At 38.9% G+C, this 10,106-nt stretch overlaps 1 long non-coding RNA gene across 1 annotated transcript; it reads left to right on the forward strand.

Annotated features, from left to right (window-relative positions):
- Window positions 1-7,071: 7,071 nt before the first annotated feature.
- On the forward strand, window positions 7,072-9,771 carry LOC116685616 (uncharacterized). Its single transcript, XR_004330994.1, has 3 exons — window positions 7,072-7,108; window positions 9,171-9,287; window positions 9,623-9,771. It is a non-coding gene; the product is annotated as an uncharacterized LOC116685616 (long non-coding RNA).
- The last annotated feature ends 335 nt before the right edge of the window (window positions 9,772-10,106 follow it).

Below are 10,106 nucleotides of genomic sequence, written 5' to 3' on the forward strand. Positions count from 1 at the left end.
AGATATGTCTGATGATAAACTCACTACCAAGACAACCCCAAAGAGAAGCACTTATGAACACAATAATCATCAGTGTTCTCCATTTGAGGTGATCTGAATTGATTACAATGACATCCATCTTCATTTACAGTGTGTAGCATTGTCATGTTCAACTGCCCCAACAAGTAGCACTTACTGAATTCAACAGTCAAGTCAATACTAAAGTAGGGTAATAGTAATAACATTTTAGCATTGTCCAACAGTAACCAGGAAGAATATCCTTTCAAAAACTTTCTTCTTGGAGGAAATCCTGGACTTTAGAGAGGTCAGCAAACTACCCCAACCCCCACAGTAGCACTTATTGCATAACAACTCAACATGCTGTGTTTTTGGGTAGTTTTGCTGTCAGATAATTTCATTTTACTAGTGTTGGAAGAATTGCGAATAGACCGTCTCTGCATTTGTCCAGTGATATGTCGGATTATGAACTCACAACCAAGACAACCCCAAAGAGTAGCACTTATGAACACATTAATCATCAGTGTCTCCATTTGAGGTGATCTGAATGTGATTACAATGACATCCATCTTCATTTACAGTCTGTAGCATTGTCATGTTCAACTGCCCCAACAAGTAGCACTTACTGAATTCAACAGTAAACTCAATGCTAAAGTTAGGGTAATAGGAATGACTTAGAAAACATTTCAGCATTGTTCAACGATTTAGCAAGGATAATATCCCTTTTAAATATTTCTTTATGGAGGAAATCCTGGACTTCAGAGGTCAGCAAAACTACCCCAACAAGTAGCACTTACTGCATACACAACTCAAGTCAGTGCTTGTGTTTGGGTAGTTTTGCTGCCAGATGATTTCATTTTACTAGTGTTGGGAAGAATTGTGAAATAGACTGTCTCTGCATTTGTTCAGAGATATGTCTGATGATGAACTCACTACCAAGACGACCCCAAAGAGAAGCACTTGTGAACACAATAATCATCAGCGTCTCCATTTGAGGTGATCTGAATGTGATTACAATGACATCCATCTTCAGTTAGTCTGTAGCATTGTCATGTTCAACTGCCCCAACAAGTAGCACTTACTGAATTCAACAGTTAAGTCAATGCTAAAGTTAGAGTAATAAGAATGACTTACCAAAACAAGCATTTATCCAGAGACACAATCTAGAATGAAATATAATACATTTTAGCATTGTCCAACTAGCAATACAACGTAAAATAGCTGTTACTGTTAAGTCTTTAGAAAAATACTGGGAATCAGTTGTCAGAAAAACAACCCCATAGATTAGTACTAACTAAAATCAATCCAATGCCAATGCTTGATTTAGACCAACGTCAAAGTCTTACAGTAAGCAACCTTCTTTGCTCATGATCTTCTCCATAGTCCCGATGTTTCTTCTGGCATCTTCTGTGCTGTGGAAGTGGTTCCTTACACAGATGTGGCATCTTAAATACTGAATGCAGCCATTTCCACTCAACCCCACCTTCTTTTTGATCAAGTTTCAGTGGTCTTGTCTATTGTAAGTAATGAATGGCTTCATGAATAGACAACCATCATCCCAATGTATGCCATAACAGTCTAATGAGTGGTCAATTAGAGTCCAATAACTTTCTTGGGGCAACTCCTTTTCCTCCAGATAGAGCTCATTCAGCATTAGAAAGTACCAGTTAGTGCTAAATATCTATTCCAAAACCCCCATTCTTTTATTTATTTAGCTAGCGGTGGACAACAGCTGAAATGTACTTGCTCTGCATTTGATAGTGTCTTATGGTAACTCACTACCAAGACAACCCCAAAGAGAAGCATTTATGAACCAAATAATCATCAGTGTCTCCATTTGAGATGATCTGAATGTGATTACAATGACATCCATCTTCAGTTAGTCTGTAGCATTGCCATGTTCAACTGCCCCAACAAGTAGCACTTACTGAATTCAACAGTCAAGTCAATGCTAAAGTTAGAGCAATAAGAATGACTTACCAAAACATCATTTACCCAGAGACACAATCTAGAATGAATTATAACAGATTTAAGCATTGTCCAACTAGTAATACAACGTAAATAGCTGTTACTGTTAAGTCTTTAGATAAATACTGGAAACAGTTCTCAGAAAAACAACCCCATAGATTAGCACTAACTAAATCAATCCAATGCCAATGCTTGAGTTAGACCAACGTCAAGTCTTACAGTAAGCAACCTTCTTGGCTCATGATCTTCTCCATAGTCCCGATGTTTCTTCTGGCATCTTCTGTGCTGTGAAAGTGGTTCCTTACACAGATGTGGCATCTTAAATACTGAATGCAGCTTTCCACTCAACCCCACCTTCTTTTTGATCAAGTTTCAGTGGTCTTGTCTATTGTAAGTAATGAATGGCTTCATGAATAGACAACCATCATCCCAATGTATGCCATTAACAGGCTATAGTGGTCAATTAGAGTCCAATAACTTTCTTTGGGGCACTCCTTTTTCCTCCGATAGAGCTCATTCAGCATTAGAAGTACCAGTTAGTGCAAAATATCTATTCCAAAACTCACATTCTTTTATTTATTTAGCTAGCGGTGGACAACAGCTGAAATGTACTTGCTCTGAATGTTAGTGTCTTATGGTGACTCACTACCAAGACAACCCCAAAGAGAGCATTTATGAACCAAATAATATCAGTGTCTCCATTTGAGATGATCTGAATGTGATTACAATGACATCCATCTTCATTACAGTCTGTAGCATTGTCATGTTCACTACCCCCAACAAGTAGCACTTACTGAATTCAACAGTCAAGTCAATGCTAAGGTTTAGAGTAATAAGTGACTTACAAAACAATCATTTACCCAGAGACACAATCTAGAATGACTTATAAACGATTTTTAGCATTGTCCAACTAGTAATACAAAGTAAAAAAAACGTAAAATAGCTGTACTGTTAAGTCTTTTGATAAAATACTGGGAATCAGTTGTCAGAAAAAACCATAGATTAGCACTAACTAAAATCAATCCAATGCCAATGCTTGAGTTAGACCAACGTCAAAGTCTTACGTAAGCAACCTTCTTTGCTCGTGATCTTCTCCAAAGTCCCAATGTTTCTTCTTGCATCTTCTGTGTTGTGGAAGTGGTTCCTTACACAGATTTGCCATCTTAAATACTTAATCCAGCCATTTCCACTCAACTCCACCTTCTTTTTGATCAAGTTTCAGTGGTCTTGTCTATTGTAAGTAAGGAATGGCTTCATGAATAGACAACCATCATCCCAATGTATGCCATTAACAGTCTATGAGTGGTCAATTAGAGTCCAATAACTTTCTTTGGGGCAACTCCTTTTTCCTCCAGATAGAGCTCATTCAGCATAGAAAGTACCAGTTAGTGCTAAGTATCTATTCCAAAACTCCCATTCTTTTATTTATTTAGCCAGAGGTGGACAACAGCTGAAATGTACATGCTCTGCATTTGTTAGTGTCTGATGATGAACTCACTACCCAGACAACCCCAAAGTGAAGCACTTATGAACCCATTAATCATCAGTGTCTCCATTTGAGATGATCTGAATGTGATAACAATGACATCCATCTTCAGTTAGTCTGTAGCATTGTCATTTTCAAACTGCCCCAACAAGTAGCCTTACTGAATTCAACAGTCAAGTCAATGCTAAAGTTAGAGTATAGGAATGACTTAGAAAAAATGTCAGCATTGTTTAAACCAGTCAACCAAGGAAATTCCCTTTAACATTTCTTTATGGAGGAAATCCTGGACTTCAGAGGTCAGCAAAACTACCCCAACAAGTAGCACTTACTGCATACACAACTCAAGTCAGTGCTTATTGATTGGGTAGTTCTGGTGCCAGAATGAATGCATTTTACTAGTGTTGGAAAGAATTGTGATTAGCCTGTCTCTGCATTTGTTCAGAGATATGTCTGATGATAAACTCACTACAAGACACCCCCAAAGAGAAGCACTTATGAACACAATAATCATCAGCGTCTCCATTTGAGGTGATCTGAATGTGATTACAATGACATCCATCTTCATTTACAGTCTGAAGCATTGTCATGTTCAACTGCCCCAACAAGTAGCACTTACTGAATTCAACAGTCAAGTCAATGCTAAAGTTAGAGTAATAAGAATGACTTACCAAAACATGCATTTATCCAGAGACACATCTAGAATGAATTATAACACATTTTAGCATTGTCCAACTAGCAATACAACGTAAAATAGCTGTTACTGTTAAGTCTTTAGAAAATACTGGAATCAGTTGTCATCAAAACACCCCATAGATTAGCACTAACTAAAATCAATCCAATGCCAAAACCGAGTTAGACCAAGTCAAAGTCTTACAGTAAGCAACCTTTGTTGCTCATGATCTTCTCCATAGTCCCGATGTTTCTTCTGGCATCTTCTGTGTAGTGATATAGAAGCAGTGGAAGTGGTTCCTTACACAGATTTGCCATCTAAATACTGAATGCAGTCATTTCCACTCAACTTCCACCTTCTTTTTGATCAAGTTTCAGTGGTGTTGTCTATTGTAAGGAAGGAATGGCTTCATGAATAGACAACCATCATCCCAATGTATGCCATTACCAGTCTATTGGTCCAATAACTTTCTTTGGGGCAACTCCTTTTTCCTCCAGATAGAGCTCATTCAGCATTAGAAAGTACCACTTAGTGCTGAATATCTATTCCAAACCCCCATTCTTTATTTATTTAGCTAGCGGTGGGACAACTGGTGAAATGTACTTGTTCTGCATGGGTTAGTGTCTGGTGATGAACTCACTACCAAGACAACCCCAAAGAGAAGCACTTATGAACCCATTATCATCAGTGTCTCCATTTGAGATGATCTGAATGTGATTACAATGACATCCATCTTCATTACAGTCTGTACATTGTCATGTTTCAACTGCCCCAACAAGTAGCACTTACTGAATTCAACAGTCAAGTCAATACTAAAGTTAGGGTAATAGTAATAACATTTTAACATTGTTCAACCATTAACCAGGAAGAATATTCTTTTAAACATTTCTTCATGGAGGAAATCCTGGACTTCAGAGGTCAGCAAAACTACCCCAACAAGTAGCACTTACTGCATACATGACTCAAGTCAGTGCTTGTGTTTGGTAGTTTTGCTGTCAGATGATTTCAGTTTACTAGTGTTGGGAAGAATTGTGAAATAGACGGTCTCTGCATTTGTTCAGTGATATGTCTGATGATGAACTCACTACTAAAGACAACCCCAAAGAGAAGCACTTATGAACACACAATCATCATGTCTCCATTTGAGATGATCTGAATATGATACAATGACATCCATCTTCAGTTAGTCTGTAGCATTGTCATGTTCAACTGCCCCACCAAGTAGCACTTACTGAATTCAACAGTCAAGTCAATGCTAAAGTTAGAGTAATAGGAATGACTTAGAAAACATTTCAGCATTGTTCAACCTAAACAAGGAGAAATATCCCTTTTAAAACATTTCTTTATGGAGGAAATCCTGGACTTTAGAGGTCAGCAAAACTACCCCAACAGTAGCACTTACTGCATACATGACTCAAGTCAGTGCTTGTGTTTGGGTAGTTCTGGTGCCAGATGAATGCATGTTACGAGTGTTGGGAAGTATTGTGAAATAGCCTGTCTCTGCATTTGTTCAGATATATGACAGGTGATGAACTCACTACCAAGACAACCCCAAGAGAAGCACTTATGACCATTAATCAATGGTGTCTCCATTTGAGATGATCTGAATGTGATTACAATGACATCCATCTTCATTTACAGTCTGAAGCATTGTCATGTTCAACTGCCCCAACAAGTAGCACTTACTGAATTCAACAGTCAAGTCAATGCTAAAGTTAGAGTAATAAGAATGACTTACCAAAACAAGCATTTATCCAGAGACACAATCTAGAATGAATTATAACACATTTTAGCATTGTCCAACTAGTAATACAACGTAAAATAGCTGTTACTGTTAAGTCTTTAGAAAAAATACTGGGAATCAGTTGTCAGAAAAAAAACCCCATAGATTAGTACTAACTAAAATCAATCCAATGCCAATGCTTGATTTAGACCACGTCAAAGTCTTACAGTAAGCAACCTTCTTTGCTCATGATCTTCTCCATAGTCCCGATGTTTCTTCTGGCATCTTCTGTGTTGTGATATAGAAGCAGTGGAAGTGGTTCCTTAAACAGATTTGCCATCTAATTACTGAATGCAGCCATTTCCACTCAACTACACCTTCTTTTTGATCAACTTTCAGTGGTCTTGACTATTGTAAGTAATGAATGGCTTCATGAATAGACAACCATCATCTCAATGTATGCCATTAACAGTCTATGAGTGGTCAATTAGAGTCCAATAACTTTCTTTGGTGCAACTCTTTTTTCCTCCAGACAGAGCTCATTCAGTAATAGAAAGTACCAGTTAGTGCTGAATATCTATTCCAAACACAATAATCATCAGTGTCTCCATTTGAGGTGATCTGAATGTGATTACAATGACATCCATCTTCAGTTAGTCTGTAGCATTGTCATGTTCAACTGCCCCAACAAGTAGCACTTACTGATTCAACAGTCAAGTCAATGCTAAAGTTAGGGTAATGGAATGACTTAGAAAACATTTCAGCATTGTTCAACCAGTAACTAGGGAGAATATCCTTTTTAAACATTTCTACATGGAGGAAATCCTGGACTTCAGAGGTCAGCAAAACTACCCCAACAAGTAGCACTTACTGAATCATAACTCAAGTAGTGCTTGTGTTTGGGGTACTTTTGCTGCTAGATAATGCATTGCAGCAGAAGCAGGGCAATCAAAGCTATTGTAGAAACTGGTTGAGTTGGTTTGCCCCCCCCCCCCCCCTCCCACGCCCCCTCCAGGAAGACCAGGACTAGGTGGACACCAACACCGAGCCCAGTATCAGACCCTGTGGATGTGAGGAAAGCATCTGTATATCTCTGCCTGCTTTGATTTGTACTCAACAGAGTTGAGTACAGCTGCCACAGTGGAGATCTGTTGGATTTTTGTACAATAGAGGAATGGAGGAGGACCAGGACCCCGAGCAGTGGACCAACCAGGTCCCCAGAGGACCAGCAGCAGGCCCAGTCTCTGGTACCAGCCATGTTCAGGTCAGTGTTCAGGAACAACACCCTTCTAAACTAAGAAGCCGTTCACAAAGACCTAGATAGTGGATTAGGCCGGGGTTTTTCCAGGGTTTCTGGATGTATAAACAAGGCTAACAGCTAGCTTACTCCTGACCAGGCTAACAGCCAGGCTAACAGCTAGCCTGCTCTGACCAGGCTAACAGCTAGCCTGCTCCTGACCAGGTAACAGCCAGGATTTATAAATCCTGCGGTCTTTGTTCACTCAGCATGCTTTTACCTTCTTATTGTTGTATATTAGCCTGCATTAATACATACAACAGGAACCTTCTGCTGTTCAGTTAAGTACTGATATTATTTTAACATTGTGATCATTATTTAAATAAATATCTTAAGTCATCTGTGCTGTTACGTTGCCTCTATAAAGACTAATAACTGCTGGTCATATTGTTGTTAGAAGTCTGGTGAGTATAGTATGACAGTTGCTGAGATCATTAGAAAAGGCTGATACAGTGCTAAATGAGTCAGTGATAAAGGATAATATATACGTCCTCTGCAGTTTTAAAAACAGGTAGTTAGTCCTACACTTAGACTAGGCAACACAGGCTCTGATTTCTTCATTTAAGGATCATAAATGCATATTGTGTTGAGATATTTCTTTGGTTGTAGACATGATTATAGAATATCAGCAGTTAAATTATTTTTGGCAACAATGCAAAAGAAGCTGTGTGCAGTCATTGAGGAAGTGGTTTAATGGGAGGCCACTGATGCATAAAAGGTTATGCTTGCTAGAAGTCTCCCCCCCCCCTCCCTGTGAGGTTATGGTAAAGGTTTTGAGGGAGAGAAGAGTGGTTGGTGCCATACAGGATGTTAAAGTTAAAGTGTACCATGATGATTGTGTGGTAATATGTGAGAGGTTAATGGCAGGAAATAGTCAAGTAGGGATGTGTGTTGTTGGTGATTTTAAAATGTATATGTTTGTTAAAAGAAGACATGTTGGTCATGCCTTAAGTTGTTTTGCAATACTCCTTTTCTCTAAGATAAGGTGGTCTGGTACATTCCATTCTAATCCACTCTCCTAAATGTGTCGGAAGTAATTGATTGTTAGGGACGCTTCCTGAGTCTGGTTTCAGTCCCCTCTTTAACAGCTCACTGATCTTTTGCTTTGCAGTCCTGAACTGAGGGTCAAAAAGATAACGAATAAGCACACAAACCATCACATCACTGTGACCTGGAGACCCCACCTTTGTGGATAAATCTAGGGGTGTAAGAGCCAAAGAGCCAGACAATTTGGGGGAGAGCTGGGATAGTTTGACTCTGTATTTGTCTCTAGAATATTCTACGTAATAAAAAGGATTCACACATCAACATCTGAGATTCTGACTACTAATTGACTAAACCCTGAGACCGGAGCAGGATTTAGCTCCAACAGTGTTTAGGTGCTTGTCAAAAGGGTCATGAGGGAGGGGTTTTGTCACCCCCCATTCACAGAATGAACAGACTTCTGCCATCCTGGGGAGAGGGAGAGGACACTTCAATGGTTTTTATACATATTATTACATTACGCTATTATATTTTGCTGTTTTTTTAACTGATGAATACACTATTACAGTCATGTCTACAGTGGACATTTTAGTTTATCAATTTCCTTATTTTTGTAGTTTTCTAGATTTCAGAATCCAGAGACAGACAGAGTTAGAGGGAGGTATGTAGGCTATGCTTCATATTCTAGCATTGTAGATAAGATTTTTTATTTTATCTTAATAATAATTTCCTGAGTAACATTATCTTCTGCTAACTTTTAAGTGCTCATATTATATTGTAGACTGCTTACGCATTCAGTGGTCCACCATCATCTGCCACACTTTCTTGTTTCATTACAGCGTGCAGTTGTTTCATTGAAGTTTGCCTGAAAGAGAGTTAGAAGATTTCAGGACATGGAGAGTGCATTTGCTTTCATTAAAACATGTCAGTAATATTTTCCTTCATTTTGTCATAAATTATTGAATGAAGAGTTAAAATTGTAAGTAAGAGAAAATCCAGGGTTAAAGGTTGTTCACTAACTCTCTCTGTTTGTCTGTTGCTATAGAAACGGGGAGGAGAGGGACCCAAACGTCACCACTGTCAGCACTGTAAGAAATCCTTCTCAACATCTGGATATTTAAAGAGTCATCTGAGAGTTCACACTGGAGAGAATCTCACAGCTGTGATCAATGTGGGACAGCTTTCACACAACAGTGTTACCTAAAAACACATCAACGCAGTCACACTGGAGAGAAGTCGTACAACTGTGATCAATGTGGGGCAGCTTTCACACAACAGAGTACCCTAAAAATACATCAACGCATTCACACTGGAGAGAAGCCATACAACTGTGATCAATGTGGGGCAGCTTTCACACAACAGTGTAACCTAAAAACACATCAACGCATTCACACTGGAGAGAAGCCGTACAGCTGTGATCAATGTGGGGCAGCTTTCACAGTGCAAATATAAACGAAAAAGACATCAACACATTCACACTGGAGAGAAGCCATACAGCTGATCAATGTGGGAAAAGGTTTTCTGTGAGTGGTAACCTTGAAAGCACCGGCGTGTTCACACTGGAGAGAAGCCGTACTGGTGTGATCAATGTGGGAAAAGGTTTTCTCGCAGTATTAGCCTTAAAAATCACCAGCTCATTCACTCTGCCTCGTTGTGAAGATGTTTCAGAGCCAAGCTGTTTTCCTCTTCTTCCTCATGCCTTGATAGGTGTTTTCTTATATTCTGATCTTCTCTCCTCATTGAAGGCGGACCAGCAGTAATGACCATTTAAGATTAGGAAATATAACGTGTTTGCATTAAAACACTACCAAAGGAACACAATTCTTCTGCTTTGATTTAGGCAGACTAGTTGCTAATAGGTATTGCTGCCCTCTCTGTTTGTTACCGACATTCTCATAAATTGTTAGTTTTTTATTATAAAGTCCACAACTGAAAAAGTACACCATCCTAGTGAGAGTAATAAATATAATTATAAAGTGAA

This window comes from Etheostoma spectabile, unplaced genomic scaffold (assembly GCF_008692095.1).
Source record: "Etheostoma spectabile isolate EspeVRDwgs_2016 unplaced genomic scaffold, UIUC_Espe_1.0 scaffold00570088, whole genome shotgun sequence".
NCBI classification, from domain to species: domain Eukaryota; kingdom Metazoa; phylum Chordata; class Actinopteri; order Perciformes; family Percidae; genus Etheostoma; species Etheostoma spectabile.